Source organism: Rattus rattus, chromosome 16 (assembly GCF_011064425.1).
Source record: "Rattus rattus isolate New Zealand chromosome 16, Rrattus_CSIRO_v1, whole genome shotgun sequence".
In the NCBI taxonomy this organism is placed as follows: domain Eukaryota; kingdom Metazoa; phylum Chordata; class Mammalia; order Rodentia; family Muridae; genus Rattus; species Rattus rattus.
The window spans coordinates 2848887-2875620 of NC_046169.1; the positions used below are offsets into that span (position 1 = coordinate 2848887).

General features: G+C 38.6%; 1 pseudogene; it reads left to right on the forward strand.

The window, feature by feature from the left end:
- Positions 1-26734, forward strand: part of LOC116885432 — a 112012-nt pseudogene that overhangs the window by 57306 nt on the left and 27972 nt on the right.

A 26734-nucleotide genomic window follows, 5' to 3' on the forward strand; every position in this document is an offset into this window, starting at 1 on the left:
ACTTCGGTACCTGGTATCTGTCTAGGAAATTGTCCATTTCCTGAAGATTTTCAAGTTGTGTTGAATATAGGCTTTTATAGTAAGATCTGATGATTTTTTGAATTTCCTCTGAATCTGTAGTTATGTCTCCCTTTTCATTTCTGATTTTGTTAATTTGGACACACTCTCTGTGTCCTCTCGTTAGTCTGGCTAAGGGTTTATCTATCTTGTTGATTTTCTCAAAGAACCAACTTTTGGTTCTGTTGATTCTTTCTATGGTCCTTTTTGTTTCTACTTGGTTGATTTCAGCTCTGAGTTTGATTATTTCCTGCCTTCTACTCCTCCTGGGTGTATTTGCTTCTTTTTGTTCTAGAGCTTTTAGGTGTGCTGTCAAGCTGCTGACATATGCTCTTTCCTGTTTCTTTCTGCAGGCACTCAGCGCTATGAGTTTTCCTCTTAGCACAGCTTTCATTGTGTCCCATAAGTTTGGGTATGTTGTACCTTCATTTTCATTAAATTCTAAAAAAGTTTTTTAATTTCTCTCTTTATTTCTTCCTTGACCAGGTTATCATTGAGTAGAGCATTGTTCAATTTCCAAGTATATGTGGGCATTCTTCCTTTATTGTTATTGAAGACCAGTTTTAGGCCGTGGTGGTCCGATAGCACGCATGGGATTATTTCTATCTTTCTGTACCTGTTGAGGCCCGTTTTTTTGACCAATTATATGGTCAATTTTGGAGAAAGTACCATGAGGAGCTGAGAAGAAGGTATATCCTTTTGCTTTAGGATAGAATGTTCTATAAATATCCGTTAAGTCCATTTGGCTCATGACTTCTCTTAGTCTGTCTACATCTCTGTTTAATTTCTGTTTCCATGATCTGTCCATTGATGAGAGTGGGGTGTTGAAATCTCCCACTATTATTGTGTGAGGTGCAATGTGTGTTTTGAGCTTTAGTAAGGTTTCTTTTACGTATGTAGGTGCCCTTGTATTTGGGGCATAGATATTTAGGATTGAGAGTTCTTCTTGGTGGATTTTTCCTTTGATGAATATGAAGTGTCCTTCCTTATCTTTTTTGATGACTTTTAGTTGAAAATTGATTTTATTTGATATTAGAATGGCTACTCCAGCTTGCTTCTTCCGACCATTTGCTTGGAAATTTGTTTTCCAGCTTTTCACTCTGAGGTAGTGTCTGTCTTTGTCTCTGAGGTGTGATTCCTGTAGGCAGCAGAATGCAGGGTCCTCGTTGCATATCCGGTTTGTTAATCTATGTCTTTTTATTGGGGAGTTGAGGCCATTGATGTTGAGAGATATTAAGGAATAGTGATTATTGCTTCCTGTTATATTCATATTTGGATGTGAGGTTATGTTTGTGTGCTTTCATTCTCTTTGTTTTGTTGCCAAGACGATTAGTTTCTTGCTTCTTCTAGGGTATAGCTTGCCTCCTTATGTTGGGCTTTACCATTTATTATCCTTTGTAGTGCTGGATTTGTAGAAAGATATTGTGTAAATTTGGTTTTGTCATGGAATATCTTGGTTTCTCCATCTATGTTAATTGAGAGTTTTGCAGGATACAGTAACCTGGGCTGGCATTTGTGTTCTCTTAGGGTCTGTATGACATCAGTCCAGGATCTTCTGGCCTTCATAGTTTCTGGCGAGAAGTCTGGTGTGATTCTGATAGGTCTGCTTTATATGTTACTTGACCTTTTTCCCTTACTGCTTTTAATATTCTTTCTTTATTTTGTGCATTTGGTGTTTTGACTATTATGTGACGGGAGGTGTTTCTTTTCTGGTCCAATCTATTTGGAGTTCTGTAGGCTTCTTGTATGCCTATGGGTATCTCTTTTTTAGGTTAGGAAGTTTTTTCTTCTATGATTTTGTTGAAGATATTTACTGGTCCTTTGAGCTGGGAGTCTTCACTCTCTTCTATACCTATTATCCTTAGGGTTGATCTTCTCATTGAGTCCTGGATTTCCTGTATGTTTTGGACCAGTAGCTTTTTCTGCTTTACATTATCTTTGACAGTTGAGTCAATGATTTCTATGGAATCTTCTGCTCCTGAGATTCTCTCTTCCATCTCTTGTATTCTGTTGGTGAAGCTTGTATCTACAGCTCCTTGTCTCTTCTTTTGGTTTTCTATATCCAGGATTATTTCCATGTGTTCTTTCTTGATTGCTTCTATTTCAATTTTTAATTCCTTCAACTGTTTGATTGTGTTTTCCTGGAATTCTTTCAGGGATTTTTGCGATTCCTCTCTGTAGGCTTCTACTTGTTCTCTAAGGGAGTTCTTCCGTCTTTCTTGAAGTCCTCCAGCATCATGATCAAATATGATTTTGAAACTAGATCTTGCTTTTCTGGTGTGTTTGGATATTCCATGTTTGTTTTGGTGGGAGAATTGGGCTCCGATGATGCCATGTAGTCTTGGTTTCTGTTGCTTGTGTTCTTGCGCTTGCCTCTCGCCATCAGATTATCTCTAGTGTTACTTTGTTCTGCTATTTCTGACAGTGGCTAGACTGTCCTATAAGCCTGTGTGTCAGGAGTGCTGTAGACCTGTTTTCCTGTTTTCTTTCCGCCAGTTATGGGGACAGAGTGTTCTGCTTTCGGGCATGTAGTTTTTCTTCTCTACAGGTCTTCAGCTGTTCCTGTGGGCCTGTGTCTTGAGTTCACCAGGCAGGTCACTTGCAGCAGAAAAGTTGGTCTTACCTGTGGTCCTGAGGCTCAAGTTCGCTCTCGGAGTGCTGCCCACGGGCTCTCTGTGGTGGCAGGAACCAGGAAGATCTGCGCTGCCCCTTCTGGGAGCTTCAGTTCACCAGGGTTCCAGATGGCCTTTGTTGTTTTCCTCTGGCGTCTGAGATGTGTGTGCAGAGAACAGTGTCTTCTGGTTTCCCAGGCTTGTCTGCCTCTCTGAAGGTTTAGCTCTCCCTCCCACGGGATTTGGGTGCAGAGAACTGTTTATCCGGTCTGTTTCCTTCAGGTTCCAGCAGTGTCTCAGGCAGGGGTCCTGCCGCTCCTGGGCCCTCCCCCACGGGCACCCAGAGGCCTTATACAGTTTCCTCTTGGGCCAGGGATGTGGGCAGGGGTGGGCAGTGTTGGTGGTCTCTTCCGCTCTGCAGCCTCAGGAGTGCCCACCTGACCAGGCGGTGAGGTCCCTCTCCCACGGGGTCTGGGATCAGAGAGCTGCTGCAGGCCGGGATCCGCGGGTGTGGGACTTCTGGTAAACACAGGGCGTGCCCGGTCCTAGAGGAATTCTGCCTCCGTATGACCCGAGTTCACCAGGCAGCTTTCTTGTAGCAGAAAAGTTGGTCTTACCTGTGGTCCCGAGGCTCAAGTTCGCTCTCGGGGTGCTGCCCACGGGCTCTCTGCGGCGGCAGGAACCAGGCTCCAATTTCTTTAAGATGAATAAGAGTCCATTATGTAAACGTACCACATTTTAATTATCTATTTATCAGTTTATGGGCATCTATGCTGATTTCATTTTGTAAATGTTTTGAAATAGAATAAGTGCCTTTGCAGTAAGATTTAAGGTCCTTTTAGCATATGCTTTTTATTTACTTAAATAAAAAGGAAAGGAAAACTATTTCTTTGTTATTGTCATTATTGCTGTTTCTGAAGAATGTAATATGCTTAGATTTTCTTGTTTCAAATTTACTATGCAGCCAAGATCAACAACAAACTTCTGATCTTCCTCCCTCTACATTCTGAGTGCTGAGATAGGAGACCCATATAACTATGCCCAGTCTTTGCATAGGCAGGAACAATCCTACGATTTCACTAATGCTAGGTGACTCTACCAAGTGAACTACATCCCTGTAAGAAAACTTACTGATGTGTCTAAGTGATCTCATAGAAGCTGAAGTTATTTGTGCTGGATCTGTACAATACGAACTATATCAAAAATGGTCTATGGAAATGGCAGGGTACCCTACTCTACCTGTTGAACTATTGAGTACTAAATGTCTGAAAGATTAGACATCATCATTGTCTTCAATTTTGTACCAACTGACATTCCACTTTCAAGCTCAAGAAGTTTCAAACTGTGATCAAACAGAAGACCTCAGCTTCCCACAGAAAATCCTTAAATGACAGGAAAACTAAACTACCTATTTTGCCATTCCTAGTATACAGCTTTTTTTATCATTTCTTAAATGTATATAGTAAGTATTTTGTCTTTTTATCCTAATCACATTATCTTATCCCCTCCCCCTAGAGTTGAAACCTTTTATCCAACAGACAAACCACTCATTTTCACATCATTTCTGTATCTCACTCTGTTTAATTATGATACTTCACATAACCATGACTGGGGGTTATTTACCAAAACATGGGCAATTTATTACTAGCTACAACAATGCAAAGAATAGCACTTCCTCTCCTGGAACCACTGCCTGACCATAGACTTTCAGTAAGGTATGGAGACTCATGTGTTACTCCCCCGACTGAATGATGGATTTTAATGAGTAAAATTTAACATAAGTCATACATGCATAATAACAACTGCAATAAATTCAGGTATGCAACAGCAGATTATCATCCAAAGTACAGTGTTTTTATACTTATCGTCTATAGTTTATTTCCTATGGCCCTGTCTTCTGCAATATTCCCTGAGTATTTAATGTGTCCCACTTACAAGCAAGCATTTTCCATTAATTATTCTTCTGCTATTGTGATAAAATATCATGACTAAAACAGAGAACAGAAGAAAGGATTTATTTTGGCTAATATTTTGAGAGTTAAAATCTACAATACTGGAAAGCATAGAAGCAGGCATGGAAGCTGGAAGAGCCAAATGACAACTCATATTTTTACCTCAACCACAAATCAGAAACAGTGTCCTGGGAGTGGTATACATTTCTAAACTCTCAAAGACAAACTCCAGTTATATACTTCCTTAGATAATACTGGACTTTTTAAATATCCCCAAGTAATACCACCAAGTGGGGACCAACTGTTAAAATATCTGAGCCTAAGGGGAATGTTTCTAAATCAAATATCCATAGTCCAGTTTCTAGACTCCAAATGTTTTGGCCATAATATAATAGAAAATTCCACACAGTAATTTATATTCTCAATACTGTTTAAAGGTCCAAAGTCACTTCTGAGACACAAGGTAATCTCTAAGTATAAACCATTGTTGAGGCAAAAAGCAAGTTATATATTGCCAATACATAATGGCACAAAACACACATTACCTTTACATACTGAACCAAACCAAAACTGAAACCCAGCAAAGCAAACACTAAGTCCTCTAGTTCCATACCTGAAGTCTGGAACTATTATTTCAAAGGGCTCCACTCCTCCACTTTTGCTGCCAGCAGCATAAGTGTTTCTCATAGGATGGTACCACTTCCTATATGCAGCTTCCTTGGCAGATTTCTGACAACTCTGGCATCTCCAACATCCTGTTATCTCTACTGCAACCAAGGCTTCAGGTTCATAGTTTCACATAATGGCCTCTCAGGGTCTCCTGCTCTGTCAGGACCTATACAAAGGTACTTTGTAGCATATCCTGCACAGCCTTGGCAATGATCCTAAACAACAGGGGAGTAATCATTCTTACATCCTATTTATCTCTAAAGTCAACACCGCATAGATGATGTGATTAAGTTCAGCTGTCAGTTTACATTGCATCTTCCTTCTACCCTCTTTCGCATTAGCAACAATGCTTTTGCTCACTTGGTGTTAGCAGCAAAAAAGCACTGTAAGCTCTTTACTAAGTAGGAATCTTATCTCAAGGTCTTGACCTGAGTCCATTCTTTTCTTTATTCTAAAGCAGAGAAAGCCTCTTCCTAATGGCACAAATCTCCACAATAATCACAGCCTCTCTTCAACCATAGAAAGTGCCTCCAGCATTAGCTTCCCAATGTTCTTCTCTGCAAGCCGCAGTTTTTACTTCTTTCTACTCCACTTCTTCTTTCTCATTCTAGATCTCTGTAAGAGTTGTTAATAATAATGATGTCAGATTCAGTATTGCACTGTCTTGACATTTCACCCACTGAAAAATCAGTTTGTTTCTTTTTAAAAACCTTGGGCAAGGTTTTAGGACGAAGGCAGAGGCAAGTGTAATTTTACCCCAAAATGTCATAGGATTGACCTCTTGCCCAGTTGCTACTGTGTTTCCTTTATACAACCTCTTGACCTGTCCCCACAGTACATATATGCTGTTCTCAACAGTGTCTTCTACGCTCTACTAAAAGGCCTTTAATCTCTGTTTATAGCAATCAACTGCTTTTCTAGTCCAAAGTTCCACAAACTCACACATTCTTCCATAAAACAACAGGGTTTTGTTCTTCACAGCAATACTTCTTTCCTAGTTAATAACTTCTGTGTTAGTTACTTTCATGTTACTGTGAATAAGAACTGTGAACAAAGCAATTCATAAAAAAGTTGTCTTCCTCTTACAGTTCTAGAGGTTTAGAGGCCATAATTGTAAGGACAGCATGAGAGGACATGTTAGGCCTGCTTAACAATCAGAGCAGGATGCTGACAGCTCACACCTTCTAACTCAAGAATGAATCAGAGCTGGCAAACTGGGCTTGGTATGAACCTTTTTTTTTATTTAAAAACAGGTGTCTTTTATTTTTTTATCTTTATTAACTTGAGAATTTCTTATTTACATTTTGATTGTTATTCCCCTTCCGGAGTTCCGGACCAACATCACCCTAACGCTTCCCCCTCCTCTTCTACATGAGCTTCCCCTCCCACCCTCTCCCCATTACCACCCTCCCCCCAACAATCACGTTCACTGGGGGCTCAGTCTTGGAGGAATAAGGACTTCCCCTTACCCTGATGCTCTTACTAGGCTATTTATTGCTACCTATGAGGTTGGAGCCCAGGGTCAGTCCATGTATATTCTTTGGGTAGTGGCTTAGTCCCTGGAAGATCTGGTTGGTTGGCATTGTTATTCATATGGGGTCTCGAGCCCCTTCAAGCTCTTGAAGGCCTTTCTCTGATGCCTTCAACAGGGGTCCCTTTTCAGTTCAATGGTTTGATGCTGGATTTGTCTATGTATTTGCTGTATTCTGCGTGTGTCTCTCAGGAGAGATCTGCATCCGGTTCCTGTCAGCCTGCACTTCTTTGCTTCATCCATCTTACCTAATTGGGCGGCTATACATGTATGGGCCACATGTGGGGCAGGCTCTGAATGGGTGTTCCTTCTGACTCTGTTCTAAACTTTGCCTCCCTATAATCTGCCAAGAGTATTCTTGTTCCCCTTTTAAAGGAGGACGGAAGCGTTCCTATTTTGGTCATCCTTCTTGAGTATCATGTGTTTTGTGTATCTAGGGTAATTCAAGCATTTGGGCTAAGAAACACTTATCAATGAGTGCATGCCATGTGTTTTTTCTGTGAATGGGTTACCTCACTCATGATGATATTTTCCAGTTCCATCCATTTGTCTAAGAATTTCATAAAGTCATTGTTTTTGATAGTTGAGTAATATTCTATTTTGTAGATGTACCACATTTTCTGTATACATTTTAATGTTGAAGGGCATCTGGGTTCTTTCCAGCTTCTTACTATTATAAATAAGGCTGCTATGAACATAGTGGAGCACATGTCTTTGGTATATGTTGGGGCATCTTTTGAGTATATGCCCAAGGGAGGTATAGATGGGTCCTCAGGTAGTTCAATGTCCAATTTTCTGAGGAGCCTCCAGACTGATTTGCAGAATGGTTGTACCAGTCTGCAATCCCACCAACAATGGAGGAGTGTTCCTCTTTCTCCACATCCTCACTAGCATTTGCTGTCACATGAGTTTTTTAACTTAGCCATTCTCACTGGTATGAGGCGAAATCTCAGGGTTGTTTTGATTTGCATTTCCCTTAAGACTAAAGATGTTGAACATTTCTTTAGGTTTTTCTCAGCCATTCGGCATTTCTCAGCTGTGAATTCTTTGCTTAGCTCTGAACCCCAATTTTAGTAGGTTTATTTGTCTCCCTGTGGTCTAACTTCTTGATTTTTTTTTTGTATATTTTGGATATAAGCCCTCTATCTGTTGTAGGATTGGTAAAGATCTCTTCCCAATATGTGGGTTGCCGTTTTGTCCTAACAACAGTTTCCTTTGACTTACAGAATCTTTACAGTTTTATGAGATCCCATTTGTCGATTATTGATCTTAGAGCATAAGCCATTGGTGTTTTGTTCAGGAAATTTTCTCCAGTGCCCATGTGTTTGAGATGCTTCCCCACTTTTCTTCTATTAGTTTGAGTATATCTGGTTTGATGTGGAGGTCCTTGATCCACTTGAACTTAAGCTTTGTACAGGGGGATAAGCATGGATCGATCTGCATTCTTCTACATGTTGACTTCCAGTTGAACCAGCACCATTTGCTGAAAATACTATCTTTGTTCCATTGGATGGTTTTGGCTCCTTTGTCAAAAATCAAGTGACCATAGGTGTGGGTTCATTTCTGTGTCTTCAAATCTATTCCACTGGTCTATCTGTCTGTCCTGTACCAATACCATGCAGTTTTTATCACTATTGCTTTGTAATACTGCTTGAGTTCTAGGATAGTGATTCCTCCAGAAGTCCTTTTATTGTTGAGTATTGTTTTAGCTAGTTTTTTTGTTATTCCAGATGAATTTGCAAATTGTTCTGTCTAACTCTCTGAAGAATTGGACTGGTATTTTGATGGGGATTATATTGAATCTATAGATCGCTTTTGGTAAAATGGTCATTTTTACTAAATTAATCCTGACAATCCATGAGCATGGGAGATCTTTCCATCTTCTGAGGTCTTCTTCAATTTCTTTCTTCAGAGACTTGAAGTTCTTATCATACAGATATTTTACTTGCTTGGTTAAAGTCCTACCGAGGTATTTTATATTACTTGGGACTATTATGAAGGGTGTCGTTTCCCTAATTTCTTTCTTGGCTTGTTTCTCTTTTGTTTAGAGGAAGGCTATTGATTTATTTGAGTTAATTTTATACCCAGCCACTTTGCTGACGGTGTCTATCAGGTTTAGTAGTTCTCTGATGGAACTTTTGGGTTCGCTTAAATATACTATCATATCATCTGCAAATAGTGATATTTTGACTTCTTCTTTTCCAATATATATCCCCTTAATCTCCTTTTGTTGTCTGATTGCTCTGGCTAAAACTTCAAGACATATATTCAATAAGTAGGGAGAGAGTGAGCAGCCTTGTTTAGTCCCTGATTTTAGTGAGATTGTTTCAAGTTTCTGTGCATTTAGTTTAATGTTAGCAACTGGCTTGCCGTATATGGCTTTTACTATGTTTAGGTATGGGACTTGAATTCCTATTCTTCCCAGGACTTTTATCATAAAGGGGTGTTGAATTTTGTCAAATGCTTTCTCAGCATCTAATGAAATGATCATGTGGTTTTGTTCTTTCAGTTTGTTTATATAATTGATTACATTGGTGGTTTTCTGTATACTAAACCATCCCTGCATTCTTGGGATGAAGCCTACTTGATCATGGTGGATGATTGTTTTGATGTGCTCTTGGATTCGGCTTGCGAGAATTTTATTGAGTATTTTTGCATCAATATTCATAAGGGAAATTGGTCTGAAGTTCTCTTTCTTTGTTGGGTCTTTAAATCTGAAAGTATACACCCAATGGCCTATTTTCTCCAAAAAGGCAGCATATCCTAACCCTCCTCCAAACAGCACCAACGATGGACAAACTGTTCAAATATCTGTGCCTAGAAGGGACATTTTATCATTCACACTTTTACATAAGTCAAAGTCACTATTTCTTAGCAATTTGACCACTTGTAAAGCTTTGTGTTAACCACTACTCATTCCAAGAAATTCTTCTAATTAATACCGAAAGCAATACTAACACGTGAGTATAATCATAAGTTTTTAGAAAGCAGGTGCATAGCATATCTACTTAGCAAAGTAACTGTAAGTTCCCTGCTAAGGCCAATGTCCTCTCCCACCATGACTAAAAATTATGAATTTCCTCCATGGTGTGTGTTTCAAATTCATTGTAACATTCATGCTACTATCTTCCAAGTGAACATATCTAGACAAAAAGGTCGTTATCATAATCAAAGGGTTTGCTGCTGGGTACTATTGATGATTTTGCTTCCCCAACAGTATCTGTGACTTCCACCCCCAAAGGCCAGAGGGAGGACTCTAGGCTCAGGTCTAGCTTGGTACCATTAGAAATAATATGAGTGATGGACAAGTAGAAGCAATGGCAATAGCCTGAGTTGTTTGGGCAATCTCTGGATCCCCTTAGAAACAATTCCTAAGAAATTAATCTATACCCAATACTGGGATTCTTTTTCATTTTTTTCCATCTTTATTAACTTGAGTATTTCTTATTTGCATTTTGATTGTTTTTCCTTTTCTTGGTTTCCTAGCCTACATCCCCCTAACCCCTCCACCTCCCCGTGTGTTTGGGTGTTCCCCTCCCCACCCTTCCCCCATTACCACCCTCCCCCAAAACAATCACGATCACTGGGGGTTCAGTCTTGGCAGGACCAAGGGCTTCCCCTTCTACTGGTGCTCTTACTAGGCTATTCATTGCTACCTATGAGATTGGAGCCCAGGGTCAGTCCATGAATAGTCTTTGGGTAGTGGTTTAGTCCCTGGAAGCTCTGCTTGGTTGGCATTGTTGTTCATATGAGGTCTCGAGCCCCTTCAAGCTCTTTCAGTCCTTTCGACAATTCCTTCCATGGGAGTCCTGTTCTCAGTTCAGTGGTTTGATGCTGGATTTGTCTATGTATTTGCTGTATTCTGCGTGTGTCTCTCAGGAGATATCTGCATCCGGTTCCTGTCAGCCTGCACTTCTTTGCTTCATCCATCTTATCTAGTTTGGTGGCTGTATATGTATGGGACACATGTGGGGCAGGCTCTAAATGGGTGTTCCTTCTGCCTCTGTTCTAAAGTTTGCCTCCCTATAATCTGCCAAGAGTATTCTTGTTCCCCTTTTAAAGGAGGTGTGAAGCGTTCACATTTTGGTTATCCTTCTTGAGTATCATGTGTTCTATGCATCTAGGGTAATTCAAGCATTTGGGCTAAGAACCACTTATCAATGAATGCATGCCATGTGTTTTTTCTGTGATTGGTTACCTCACTCATGATGATATTTTCCAGTTCCATCCATTTCCCTATGAATTTCATAAAGTCATTATTTTTCATAGCTGACTAATATTCCATTGTGTAGATGTATCACATTTTCTGAATCCATTCTTCTGTTGAAGAGCAACTGGGTTCTTTCCAGCCTCTGGCTATTATAAATTAGGCTGCTATGAACATAGTGGAGCATGTGTCTTTGTTATATGTTGGGGCATCTTTTGGGTTTATGCTTAAGAGAGGTATAACTGGGTCCTCACATAGTTCAATGTCCAATTTTCTGAGGAACTTCCAGAATGATTTCCCGAAGGGTTGTACCAGCCTGCACTCCCACCAACAATGTTGGAGTGTTCCTCTTTCTCCACATCCTCTCCAGCATTTGCTGTCACCTGAGTTTTTTATCTTAGCCATTCTCACTGGTGTGATGTGAAATCTCAGGATTGTTTTGATTTGCATTTGCCTTATGACTAAAGACATTGAACATTTCTTTAAGTGTTTCTCAGCCATTCAGCATTCCTCAAAGAATGTGAATTCTTTGTGTAGCTCTGAACCCGATCTTTTAATAGGGTTATTTGTCTTCCTGCGGTCTAACTTCTTGAGTTTTTTGTATATTTTGGATATAAGGCCTCTATCAGTTTTAGGATTGGTAAAGATCTTTTCCCAATCTGTTGGTTTCTGTTTTGTCCTAACCACAGTGTCCTTTGCCTTATAGAAGCTTTGCAGATTTATGAGATCCCATTGTCGATTCTGGATCTTAGAGCATAAGCCATTGGTGTTTGCTTCATAAACTTTGGTTTCTCGGAGAAAAAATATCCAATAATCAAGATGCCTCAATTCCAAATGAATTGTTTAATTATAATTTTACTAGACCAAAAAACCAATAGATTTCCATATGCCTTTTTCATACTTCGTTAGTTAAATTTTCTCCCAATCCTCTTCTCTATTCTCCACTCCTATTCTGGGTTATCCTTTTCTACCTACAATGCTCTTCCATTCCTTAAGTGTTCTAATATGTCCTCCTCAGCACCTATTGCCTCTTCTCCTTCCCTCTCTCATAAGCCCATTCTACCTCCCTGGTCCCTATAAACATCCCAGAGTAAGTTTACAAATCTAACGATTCAAAGTTATGATCTACAAATGACAAGGAACACATTACCTTGGTCTTCCTGGTCCTACATTGCTTCATTCAGTATGCTGTTTTCCAGTTACATCCATTTCATAAAATTACCAAAATTCCATTTTTCTTTACAGATGCATAAGTGTCCATTTTGTAAATGTACCACATTTTAATTATCTATTTGTCAGTTTATGGACATCTATGCTGATATCATTTCGTAAATGTTTTGAAATAGAGTAAGTGCCTTTGCAGTAAGATTTAAGGTAGATTTCCTGGTTTCAAATTTACTATGCAGCCAAAATCCACAACAAACTTCTGATCCTCCTGCCTCTACATTCTGAGTGCTGAGTAGCAGACATGTACAACTATGCCCAGTCTATGCATAGCCGGGATCAAACATAGGATTTCACTAATGCCAGGCAACTCTACCAACTGAACTACATCCCTGTAAGAAAACTTACTGATGTGTCTAAGTGATGTTAAGCCTACTCATGACACTTAAAGAATTTCATCTATCACCATTTTAGGTATTTGAGGCCTCTTTTTACTCTGAGCAATGGACTGGCTAGTTTTTTCAATTTGACACAAGTGGAGTTACCTGGGAAGGGGTAAACACAACTGAATAATTGCATCTATCAGATTGGCCTGTGGTCAAGTCTGTGGGGGAATTTTTTTGATTAACGATTGATGATATGTTGAAGAGGCCAGCCCACTGTGGACAGTGTCATTCCTAGTCAAGTTGTCCTGACTTCATAAGAATGAAAGCTGAGTAAGCCATGGAAGCAATTCAAGAAGCACATTCCTCCACAGTCTCTGCTTTATTTCCTACCTCCAGGCTCCTGCCTTGATTTCCTGTTTTGACGTTCGACAGTTTTCAAGACTGTAACCTGTTAGCTTTTAATCAAAGCAACAGACAGGAAACCAACACAGGTTAAATCTGAAAATAAATGGATGGGCTAACTTTTCTTAGACAAACTGACAATTACCTGACTTTCATTCTTTACGAAGTATTTTGTGGATGATTCAGAACTGTCTGTTGGACTGATATTTTCAGAAATATTACACAATTAGTAATATATATGCTGCCATTTGTCCTATGTTTTTTTATACCTGTTTTAAATTTGCCTTATACTTCAAAGATATACATAATAAGAGACTTTCACTAACCCTTGGGTTATTTGTCTTCACTCTGGTACTAACTTAATCATAAGGTAATGCATAATCTATCCTTTTTAGCTGCACCCTTTTCTGAAGAATATGCAGTTTACTAATCCCATTGGAGAACAAGTGAGTTTGGATGAGAAAATGAAATTGAATGCAGAGTATGATATTCTCAACTACTGGAACTTTCCAGAAGGTCTTCATCTTAAGGTGAAAGTTGGACAATTTTCCCCTTATGGTCCAGTAGGTCAACAATTATCTTTATCTGAGGACATAATAGAATGGCCCACCGAAACTACAGAGGTGAGTTGGGTATAATGGTGACACTTTGAACTACATGTAATAAAACTCATCTTGCTTGCACTACCCCTAACCCAAGAAGCTATCTGCAATAGACACACTCTCATAAAGAAAAAAATAGTTTCTTCCAGTGGAGGCTCACTTCAGAGCAGGCCCTAAACCCAGGAAACTAAGTGCCACTTAGATAGGTTTTTTAAAAATTATTTTTATACATATTTCATTGTTTGGGCACTTATTGTCCTATTGTGCTTTTGCTAGTGTGTGTGTGAGTGTGTGTGTTTGTGTGTGTGTGTGTGTGTGTTTGTGTGTATTGCATATTTGTTTTCTGTTTTAAACCCCAGTTTTCTTGTTTTTTAAACAGAAAGAATAGGGATGGAATTAAGTGATTGCTGAGTTTGTGGAGATCTGAGTGGTTTTAGAAAATGAAAGATTCATGATCAAAACATTTTGCAGGAAAAGATTTAATATACTTTTCTATATTACCCATTTTTCTTGATATTTTCTTTTGCATGTCAGTTTTTGCAGTTTTATATACTGACATTTTAAGTTTTGTCTTTAATTTTTAAATAGTAATGAGATGCTAAATATAATATAAATATATAAAATATTAGATGATATGTTTTATATAATCTAAGCTATAAAATTTCACAAAAATTAAAAATAAACTTACCCTTGAAGCAGAAAAATTTATACTGGATTTTTGCTTCCTAACTACGTACTACTCACATAGAAAAATGCATATTTCAAGTTATTTTTGGTTTTTATTTATTCAGAAAATGTTTTCCATACATTATATTCTGATCATGCTTTTCCCCTGCACTGAATCCTTGAGGATCATATCCAATATACTGCTCATCCAAGTACTTAACTTTACTTTCCATCTCTCTTCCAAAAAAAAGAAGACAGGAAATATAAATGAAATAAAATAAAAAGAAACCCAGAAAAACAGAAACCAAAATGTTTAGGCAAAAGAAAAATAAGTTAAAAAATACACAAGAAAAGCAATATGAGAGAAAACCACACAAAACTACCCACCATTGAGTTCCTTTCCTGCTGGACATGTAATGCTCAGCCTTGCCTGAACTTTGACTAATATATCAAATGAGACTCTTATCAAAGAAAACTATTTTTTCCTTCACAAGCAGGTATCAATTACAGATAGCTTCTTGGTTAGGGGTGGATACTGTATCTGCTTCTCCTTCTCAGTGCTGGGACAAAGACTGGCTTGAACCTAATCCGATCCTGTGCATGCTGCCACAGACACTGTGAATTCATATGTGTATCATTATGGTGTCTCTGGAAGACACTGTTTCCTCGAAGTCATCTGTTCTCTTCAGATCTTAGAATCTTTTGGCCTTCCCTTCACCAGAGATGGTATAGTAGTTCAATGGAGAAATCCCATCTAGGATTTAGTACCCTAAGCTATCTTACTCTCTGCAGATTGTCCAATTGTATGTCTCTGTTCCCATATGCTGCAAGAAGAAACTTTGCTCATAAGTGCTGCATATACTACTGATCTAATTGTGCAGGATAATGTCTGCATCTCCCTCCTAGTCACTTTCCATTTACTTAGTTTCTGTGGCTATATACAGGGTAGCATGCATATTGAAAGCCAGGAAACCTGGAACAATATGAAGAGACCAAACATACAAGTAATAAGAGTAGAGGAAGGAAAAGAATCCAAGCTCAAAAACCATAAAAGAAAAATTTCCTAGCCTAAAGAAAGAGATGTCTATAAAATTACAATATGTACCTTATACACTATATTCTTGTTCAGAAAACCAAAAGAGAATGCCCTTACCACATAATAATCAAAACACTAAGCATACAGAACAAAGAAATAATATTGGAATCTAGAGAGACAAAAGATCTAGCAACATAAAAGGCCCAAATATTGGAATTTCACTGACTTCTCAGAGGAGATTCTAAATACCTAAAGGTCACAGAAAGATGTGTTGCAGACTCTAAGAGATCACAGCTCAGACTACAATACCCACCAAACTTTCAATCAGCATAAATGGAGAAAATAAGACATTCCCTGATAAAGTCAAACTTAAACTACCTACATCTAAAAACTCAGCCATTGAAAAAGTGCTAAAAGAAAAAATACAAACCAAAGAGGGTAACTACATACAAGAAAACATAGAAAGTAAATAATTTTGCACCAACAAAACCAAGAGTAAGGAAGAGCACAGACCACTCATGTGCACGTGCACATGCACATACACATACACACACAGACACAGACACACACACACACACACACACACACACACACACACCACAACCACCACCAACACCAACACCACCACCACCACCACCAACAACAATAACAGTAATTAACAATCATTGGTCAGTGAGGTCTCTCAATATTAATATAAATTTAAAAAAAAGGGAATGTCCTCAAAAACAAGATTGGTCCTTCTGCTGCATACAGGACACAAAATTTAGCATCAAGGATAGACATTACCTGAGGGTAAAGGGTTGAAAAAAATATTTAGAGTAAATGAACCTGAAAATCAAAGTGGTGTGGCAATTTTGATATCTAAAAAAGAGAGACCAAACCAATAATAACCAAAAGAGCATGGGATAGTTATCAAAGGAAAAATATCCACAAAACTGGTATGTCAATTCTTAACATCTATGTTTCAAACACAAGGGCACCAACAGTTGTAAAGTGGGAGAATTCAATGTCTCACTTTCACCAATGAACTGGTCATCTAGGCAAAAACTAAACATAGAAATACTAAAGCTAAAGTATGTTATGAACCAAGTGAACCTAACAGATATCTGTAGAGCATTCCACCCAAACAGAAAAGAATATATTTTCTTTTCAAGACCTCATGATACTCTCTCCAAAAAGACATTCTCAGTCTTATAGCAAGTCTCAATAAATGGTAAAAATGGAAATAAACTCTTATATCCTACATCCTATATACCTAAATATCAACAATAACAGAAAAAAAACCCCAAAAAACAGAGAACTTCCAAACTCACAGAAACTGAAAACTCTCCCCTGAATGAAGCAATGAGTCAAAAAGAAAGAAATTAAGGAGTTTCTAGATTGTAATGAAAATGAATACACAACATACCCAAACTTAGAATGTTGGGGTTTAAATTAAGCTCATGAGAAGAGATAATGAATTTGTGGGCACAGGCATGGGAACAGCTAACACTGATATTTCTCAAGAAGGACTTGTGGAATGCCAACAAATGTGAAAAGAAACCCAGAAATGCCTTCAGCCTTCACAAATCTCTGGAAAATAGTTAGGTTTAATGATGTTCCCAACCCTCACATGTTTTCAGAAGGAAAAAAGCATTGTTGTGATTTATGTAACCTTGAATATGCTAGCCTATGAATAATTAGGCTTCCTTTATTAAATGTAAATCTGTAACTTTATTATGAAGGGAAATGTAACAATAAAAAGAGACTTCAAACCAAAATTAACCGAAAGAGAAGGGGACAGTTATCAAAGGAAAAAAATCCACAAAAATGATATGTCAATTCTTAACATCTATGTTTCAAACACAAGGGAACCAACATATGTAAAGTGGGAGAATTCAATGCCTCACTTTCAACAATGAACAGGTCATCTTTGATTGTACAGTTTACACTCTTATGTTCTCTAGCTTAGAATCCACTGTATTTCCCATTTCAATTCTTTAGCATGCACACAAGAAGGAATTTGGATCACCTTTCATGTTAAACTCTTTGGAGTATATCTGTACTCCAAGGTACAAAGTAGTATATCTGAGTCAATACATGACTTGTCTTCACTGGTCTTTGCTGGTCTTCACTGGTCTTCACCGATCTTTAGTGATCTTTGCTGGTCTTCACTGGTCTTCACTGATCTTTGGTGGTCTTTGCTGGTCTTCACTGGTCTTCATTTCATAGAGAGGAATGCAACAAAGAATTTCACATGGTATTTGATTTTCCCTTAACTGCTGATTTGGTGGAGCTTTGCAGTTTCTGCTGGACTGAGCTACTGTTACTGATTCATGTTTGTTGTTTATTATTGGACTGGGCTGCTGGTATCCTAACATGAAAGAGTGGAATCTCCTCTGCAGTTGATTCTCTTCCATCTGCTCCACCATATGTCTTCTTGGCACATGTACTCTGGCAACTGTCACCTCATGCCTGCTTTGACCCTGTCCCTCTTGGCTCTTGCAGCCTACTGCTACAAAAGTCATGCCAATGCATCAGACAGCTCATCTCACCTTGCTAGACACCCATCAGGTGAAAAGGAATGTCTATGCATGCCCAGCAATAGAAAGTCAACAAAAATTACTCAGTGGCATCTTTGAAAGTTCATTGTCTCTTAATGTTGTGACAGGACATTTTTTTCATGCTACCATATGGGGTTTTTGTGTTTTAATGAGAATCCTGTCTGTCATCATATATGTATGAGTGTCAGTGTGTATGTCTGTGGGGAGGGGGGTTGTTTTATGTGCTTTATATTTGGCTTTTTTTTCAGTTTGTGTTATTTTAAGTTTTTGTTTCCTTTTATTTAAGTTTGTATCATTATTCATCATTATTATTATTCCTTAGACACATTTTGTTTACTAATGAAGACAGAAAGGGGATATTCAGATGGAAGAAGAAAGGGACAGGAATTAGTGAGAGCTGGACAAGGGGAAGCCATAATCAAAACACACTGAAAGAAAAAAATTTCCATTAGAAGACCAAACAAATGGGATAAAACAGATTTTTTAAAAAGAAAAATTACAAGAAACTCCCACAGGCAAACAAAGCACACAAAAACGAAATCAAAGTCAGAAACCATAATACATAAACAAAGACTAATGAGACAAAATAAATGCTCAAACAAAGCAATAGAAGACAAAGGTCTACAACAATACTATTGTCCATCTACAACTTGACATTGGGGCTATCATTAATTGTGGTTAATATACACAATGAGACTCCATTATGTGAAACTAAGTTACAGATGTCAGTTGGAGATAGCATCTTGGCCAGGTTTCCCTCTCAGCACTGAAATTCTGCTTGGCTTGTACCTATTCAATCCCTGGACATGCTGACAAAGACTCTGGGATATCTTATGTTCATCAGTTCTAATTTGTCTGGAGATACTACTCTACCTCCTCTTGCACAAAGATCCCCAAACCCTGATGGAAGGGATTAGATGAAGATATCCTATTTAGAACTGTGTGTTCCAAATTTTCTCACCCTTAAACATAGTCCAATCATAGGTCTCTGTGGTCCAATCCACTGGAAGAAGTTTCTCTGATGATGATTATGTGAGGCACTGACCTCTTTTATGGCACAGTGTTATTAGGAGTCATTTTATTTGTATGTTCCTTTAGAAGAATAATAATACTTGGTCTTCCCTAAGTCTCTAGCATATCCAGTATAGGGCTTTCAAACTCATGTCATTTTCTTTCTGTAACTTTTTTTCATTAATTAATTTACATTGCATCCTGACCAAACTTCTCTCCCTAGTCTCCTCCTAATGCCTTCCTCTTCCTATCTCCCTCTTCTTTTCTACTCAGAGAAGGAGAAAACTCCCACACATATCAATCTGCCTGAGCCTATCAAGTTGTAGTGGGACTAAGCACATCTTTTATTCTTATGTCTAGACAAGACAGCCGAGTTAGGGGAAAGGAATTCAAAAGCAGGCAACAGAGTCAGAGAGACCCCGAAGCAGTTGTAGGAGACCCACATGAAGACAAAACTGCACATCTGTTACGAATGTGTAGGACTCCTAGGTCTGTTCCATTTATGTTTTTTAGTTGCTGGTGCCCTTGACCCCTCTGGCTCCTTCAATCCTTTCTTGCTCTTTTCCACAAGATCCCCTGAGCTCTAGCTAATGCTAGACTAAGGGTCTCTGCTTCTGTTTCTACCAATCAGCTGCTGGGTGAATCCTCTGAGATGACAGTTATGTTAGGCTCCTGTCCATAAATATACCAGAATATCCTTAATATTGTTATGGGTGGGCTCTCTCTCAAGACATGGGACCCAAGTTGTAACAATCATTGGTTGGCCATTCCCTCATATTTTGCTCCAAGTTTATCTCTGCACATCATGTAGGCAGGACAAGTTGTGGGTTGGAGGTTTTGTGGCTGGGTTGGTGCCGCCATCCCTCCATTGGAAGTCTTCACTGGTTACAGGGAGTAGCTACTTCATGTTCCATATCCACTACTGCTCAAAGCCTTGGCTAGGCTCATGCTCATAGACTGCTGGAGTTCCCTTTCTCCTGGTTTTTTGCTCCTTCCTGAGATGCCCCTACACCTCACTACAAATACCAGCTCCCTCTCCTCACTACCTTCTCTACCTCTCTTCTCCCTATAGTTGATTCCTCCTGTTACCCTCCCCTCCCTGTCTCCTACCAAGTTCCCTCAATCCATCCATCTCTATGGTTTTTCCCATTCTCAGTGAGATTCAAGCACACCCCTCCCCTTAGGTTTCCTTGTTGCTTAGCTTTTTTTTGTGTCTATGGGTTCTATCATGGCTATTTTGTATTTGTTGGCTTATAAGTGAGTTCATACCATGGGTGCCTTTCCATATCTGGAGTGCCTCAGTAAGAATGATCTTTTCTAGTTTCACCCATTTGTCTGCAAATTATGACATCACTAATTTTAATAGCAAAATTGTATTCCATTATGTAAAGGTACTACATTTTCTTTACTCATTCTTCAGTTGAGGTACATCTAAATTGCTTCCAGTCTCTGGCTATTGCAAATAAAGCTTCTATGAACATAGTTGAAAAAGTGTCCTTGTGGTATGGTGGAGAATCTTTTGTGTATATCCCTGTAATGGCATAGCTAAGTCTTCAGGTAGAAATTTTCTCCAGTTTCTGAGAAGCTGCTGAATGGATTTCCAAAGTGGCTGTACAAGTTTGCACTTCCACCAGCAATGTAGTAGTATTCTCTTTGCTCTACATCCTCACCAGCCTGAGATATCACTTGAGATTTTAAAATCGGCCATTCTAACATCTGTATGATTGAATCTGAGTTGCTCTAATTTGCATTTTCCTCATGACTAAGGATGTTGTGCATTTCATAGTGCTCCTTGGGTTTAGACATTAGTCTGTTAAGAATATTCTGCCTAGTTTATGTACCCCATTTTAAATTGGTTGATTTAGTTTGCTGTTCACTCTCTTGAGTTCTTCATATATTTTTGAATATCAGCCCTCTGTCAGATGTAGGACTCATAAAAGTTTTTCTCCCATTCTGTAGGCTGACATTTTGTTCTACTGACAGCATCCTTTGCTGTAACAGAAGAGTTCTTGATCTTAGTGCCTGAGTTATTGGTGATCTGTTCAGGAAGTTGTCTCTCTTGCCAATATGCTCAAGACACATTTCTCTTCTCTTAGATTTAGTACAACTTGATTTATGTTGAGGTCCTTGACTCACTTGTGCCTTAATTCTGTGCAGGGTGATCAATATGAATTTAATTGGATTATTCTACATGCAGATATAGTATTAATCCAACATTTGTTGAAGATGCCTTCTTTTTTCCCTAGTACATATTTGACTGCTTTATCAAAGAACCAAGTGTCCATAGACATATGGGTTTATTTCTAGGTCGTCAATTCTATTACATTGGTCAAACTGTCTGTTTTTATGCCAATACCATGTTGTTTATTTTACTGTTTCTCTTGAAACACTACAGCTTTAATCTGTAAGGCTTGAGATCAGATGGTGATACCTCCAGATCTTTTATTATACAGAATTGTTTTATCTATCTTGGGATTTCTGTTTTGCCATATGACATTGAGAATTGGCATTTTAAGGTATTTAAAGAATGGTTTTGTAATTTTTATGCAAATTTCATTAATTTGTAGATTACTTTTTGGTTTGATGGCCATTTTTACTATGTTAATCCTACCAATGCATGAGCATGAGAAATCTTTTCATCTTCTGATATCCTGCTCAGTTTCTATCTTGTGGACGTGAAGTTCTTGTCATACACATCTTTCACTTGCTTGGTTGTAAATACACCAAGATATTTTATATTATTTGTGGCTGTTGCAAACGGTATTGTTTCTGTAATTTTATTCTCAGCTCATTCATTGATTGTATAAATGAGGGTATTGACATTTTTAGATATTTTTTTGTTTAGCCACTCAGCTGAAGGTGTTTATTAGGTATATTAGTTCTCTGGTAAAATTTTTCTGGCCATTTATGTATACTATCATAGTACATGCAAATACTAATCCTTCTTCCTTTTCAATTTGTATAATCTTGATATATTTATTTGTCTTATTCTCTAGCTAAAACTTCAAGTGCTACATTGAATAGATACATAAAGAATGTACAGCATTATAATGTCCCCAATTTTAGTGAATCAATTAAAGTTTCTCTCCATTTAATTTTATGTTGACTATTAGCTTACTACATAATGCTTTTATTATGTTTTTGAATGCACTTTGTGTCTCTGAGCTCTCCAAGACTTTAAAATGAAGAGGAGTTTGTAGGCATAAATGTTTTGCCACCTACTTTTAATAGGGGTTCAACCTCTCATCTAGCCCACCAGCCAGCAGAAGTAGAGGAAGAGAAAAGTTATAGGATATGCATGAAGTGGGCCTGTTGAGCAATAGTTCTTTGGAGGTGAGCTTGATCTTCTTTCTCAGCAGTTCATTCCCATAGCAAACACCAAATAGGACTCAGCAGATGCAGACCAGTATTCTAGATAGGCAGACACCAGGCACAAACCAGCAACTGTAGTTCAATCCTGAACCATAAGACTCACCAACTGGCCATGGAAGTAGCAAGATGCTGTCGATGTCTCACAAGCACTTCATGTTTGAATTTATCTCAATAGTTGTGTTACCACAAGTTGAGCTCAACAGCGCTATGTGAACCAAACTAACATACTACACACTGCAGTGGAATATGGAGGGGGGAATAAGGGGGATATATAAGGAGAATATCCATACGGGGGAAAGGAGGGGAAGGAATCGGGGCTTATTGACAGGAAAACAGGAAGGTATTCTGGTATGTTCTGTAGGGCTGAATTTGTGCATGAATAGCATTTTAATTTAGTTTCCTAATACAATGTTTTCTCCATTATAATGATTGAAACTTTTGCTGTGTGTAATAGTCTGGGTTGGCATTTATGGTCTTTTAGAGACTGCAAGACATCTGTCCAGGCTCATAAGGATTTTAGAGTCTATTTTGAGAAGTCTGGTGTAATTCTTATAGGTGCTTTGTATGTTACTTGGGCTTTTTCCTTGCCCCTTTTAATATTCTTTCTTCATTCTACACATTTAGTGTTTTGATTATTATACGGTGTAAAGAAACATTTTTGGTCCAATCTAATTGATTTTCTGTAAGTATGTTGTGTGTTTATAGACATTTCTTTCTTTAGGTTGGGGGAATTTCATTTACAATTTTGTTGAAAAGATTGTGGGACTTGGAGCTAGGAAACTTCTCTTTCATCCCTAACATTCCTCTTCTTCTTTTTTTCTATTTTTCTTTATTAACTTGAGTATTTCTTATTTACATTTCAATTGTTATTCCCTTTCCTGGTTTCCTGGCCAACATCGCCCTCATTCCTCCCCCTCCCCTTTTATATGGGTGTTCCCCTCCCCATCCTCCCCCCATTACCGCCCTCCCCCCAACAATCATGTTCACTGGGGTTTCAGTATCAGTAGGACCAAGGGCTTCCCCTTCCACTGGTGCATTTTCATAGTTTCTCAGATTTTCTGGAACTTTTATATCAGGATCATTTTAGGTTTAATTTTTTTCATCTTTAGTAACTTGGGTATTTCTTATTTACGTTTTGATTGTTATTCCCTTTCCTGGTTTCTGGGCCAACATCCCCCTAGCCCCTCCCTCTCCATTTCTCCATGGCTGTTCACCTCCACATCCTTCCCCCATTACTGCCCTCTTCCAAACAATCACGTTCACTGGGGGTTCAGTCTTGTCAGGACAAAGGGCTTCCCCTTCTACCGGTGCTCTTACTAGGCTATTCATTGCTACCTATAAGGTTGGAGCCCAGGGTCAGTCCATGTATAATCTTTGGGTAGTGGCTTAGTCCCTAGAAGCTCTGGTTGGTTGGCATTGTTGTTCATATGGGGTCTCAAGCCAGTCAAGCTCTTTCAGTCCTTTCTAAGATTCCTTCAACGGGGGTCCTGTTCTCAATTCACTGGTTTGCTGCTGGCATTCGCCTATATATTTGCTGTGTTCTGGCTGTGTCTCTCGGGAGAGATCTACATCCAGTTCCTGTCAGAATGCGCTTCTTTGCTTCATCCATCTTATCTAGTTTGGTGGCTGTATATATATGGGCCACATGTGGGGCAGGCTCTGAATGGGTGTTCCTTCTGCCTCTGTTCTAAACTTTGCCTCCCTATCCCCTCCCAAGGGTATTCTTGTTTCCCTTTTAAAGAAGGAGTGAAGCATTCACGTTTTGGTCATCCTTCTTGATTTTCCTGTGTTCTGTGCATCTAGGGTAATTGGAGCATTTGGGCTAATATCCACTTATCAATGAGTGCATACCATGTGTGTTTTCCTGTGATTGGTTTACCTCACTCAGGATGATATTTTCCAGTTCCATCCATTTGCTTATGAATTGCATAAAGTCATTGTTTTTGATAGCTGAGTAATATTCTATTGTATACATGTACCACATTTTCTGTATCCATTCCTCTGTTGAAGGTCATCTGGGTGCTTTCCATTTTAGGTTTAATTTATAACCCATATATGGGTTTCTTCTGTTGTATTTTCTAAGCCTTAGATTCCCTTCTTTCATCACTTATATTCATTGTGTTGATAATGCCTGTTTCTCTAGCTCCTATTCTTTTCCTCAGTTCTCCATCTCCAGGATTCACTAAGTTTGTGTTTTCTTTATTGCTTCTATTTCCCTCTTCATGTTTGAACAGTTTTATTTATTTTCTTCACCTGTTTGATTGTGTACTCCTGTATTTCTTTAAGGAATCCATTAATTTCTTCTTTAAAGATTCCATCATTTTCATAAGATTTAATGACATTTTCTCTCTTTAGGAATTATGGGACTGTTTGGATGGTTTATCTGATCTTAATTTAACCTTGGTACCTGGTATCTGCCTAGAAAATATTCATTCATCCAGATTTTCTAGTTTTGTTGAGTATAAACTTTTGTACTATGATGTGGTGATTTTTTAAAAAATTTCCTCCATTTCTGCTGTTATCTCTCCCTTTTCATTTCTGATTTTGTTAATTTGGATACTCTCTCTGTGCCTTCTGGGTAGTCTGGCTAAGGGTTTCTCTATCTTATTGATTTTCTCAAAGAACCAGTTCCTGATTTTGTTGATTCTTTGTATAGTTCTTTTTGTTTCAACTTGGTTGACTTCAGCTGTGAGCTTGATTATTTCCTACTCTTTGCTCTTCTTGAGTGTATTTGCTTCCTTTTATTCTAGAGCTTTCAGGTGTGCTGTCAAGCTGCTAGTGTATGCTCTGTCAAGATTCTTTTTGGAAGCACTCAGAGCTACGATTTTCCTCTTAGCACTGCTTTCATTGTGCACCATATGTTTTGCTATAATGTGCCTTCATTTTCTTTAAATTCTAAAAAGTCTTTGATTTCTTTATTTCTTCCTTGACCAAGTTATCATTGCGTATAGAAGAGGTGAAGCATTCACATTTTGGTCATCCCTCTTGAGTTTCATGTGTTCTGTGCATCTAGGGTAATTCAAGCATTTGGGCTAATAGCCACTTACCAATGAGTGCCTTCCATGTGTGTTTTTCTGTGATTGGGTTAACTCACTCCAGATATTTTCCAGTTCCATCAATTTGCCTATGAATTTCATAAAGTCATTGTTTTTGACAGCTGAGTAATATTCCATTGTGTAGATGTACCACATTTTCTGTACCCATTCCTCTGTTGAAGGGCATCTGGGTTCTTTCTAGCTTCTGGCTATTATAAATAAGGCTGCTATGAACATAGTGGAGCATGTGTCTTTGTTATATGTTGGGGCACCTTTTGGGTATATGCCCAAGAGAGGTATAGCTGGGTCCTCAGGTATTGCAATGTCCAATTTTCTGAGGAACCTCCAGACTGATTTCCAGAATGGTTGTACCAGTCTGCAATCCCACCAGCAATGTAGGAGTGTTTCTCTTTCTCCACATCCATGCCAGCATTTGCTGTCACCTGAATTTTTGATCTTAGCCATTCTGACAGGTGTCAGGTGAAATCTCAGGGTTGTTTTGATTTGCATTTCCCTTAAGACTAAAAATGTTGAATATCTCTTTAGGTGTTTCTCAGCCATTCGGCATTCCTCAGCTGTGAATTCTTTGCTTAGCTCTGAACCCCATATTTTAATAGGGTTATTAGTCCCCTGCGGTCTAACTTCTTGAGTTCTTCATATATTCTGGATATAAGCCAGCCCTCTATCTATTGTAGGATTGGTAAAGATCTTTTCCCAATCTGTTCATTGCCGTTTTGTCCTTACAACAGTGTTCTTTGCCTCACAGAAGCTTTGCAGTTTTATGAGATCCCATATGTCTATTCTTGATCTTAGAGAATAAGCCATTGGTGTGTTGTTCAGGAAATTTTCTCCAGTGTTCATGTGATCGAATCGCTTCCCCACTTTTTCTTCTACTAGTTTGAGTGTATCTGGTTTGATGTGGAGGTCGTTAATCCACTTGGACTTAAGCTTTGTACAGGGTGATAAGCATGGATCGATCTGCATTCTTCTACATGTTGACCTCCAGTTGAACCAGCACCATTTGCTGAAAATGCTATCTTTTTTCCATTGGATGGTTTTGGCTCCTTTTTCAAAAATTGAGTGACCTTAGGTGTGTGGGTTCATTTCTGGGTCTTCAGTTGTATTCCACTGGTCTATCTGCCTGTCTCTGTACCAATACCATGTAGCTTTTATCACTATTGCTCTGTAATACTGCTTGACTCTGGGGGACAGTGATCCCCCAGAAGTCCTTTTATTGTTGAGGATAGTTTTAGCTATCCTGGGTTTTTGTTATTCCAGATGAATTTGCAAATTGTTCTGTCTAACTCTTTGAAGAATTGGATTGGTATTTTGATGGGGATTGCATTGAATCTGTAGATCGCTTTTGGTAAAATGGCCATTTTTACTATATTAATCCTGCCAATCCTTGAGCATGGGAGATCTTTCCATCTTCTGAAGTCTTCTTCAGTTTCTTTCTTCATAGGCTTGAAATTCTTATTGTACAGATCTT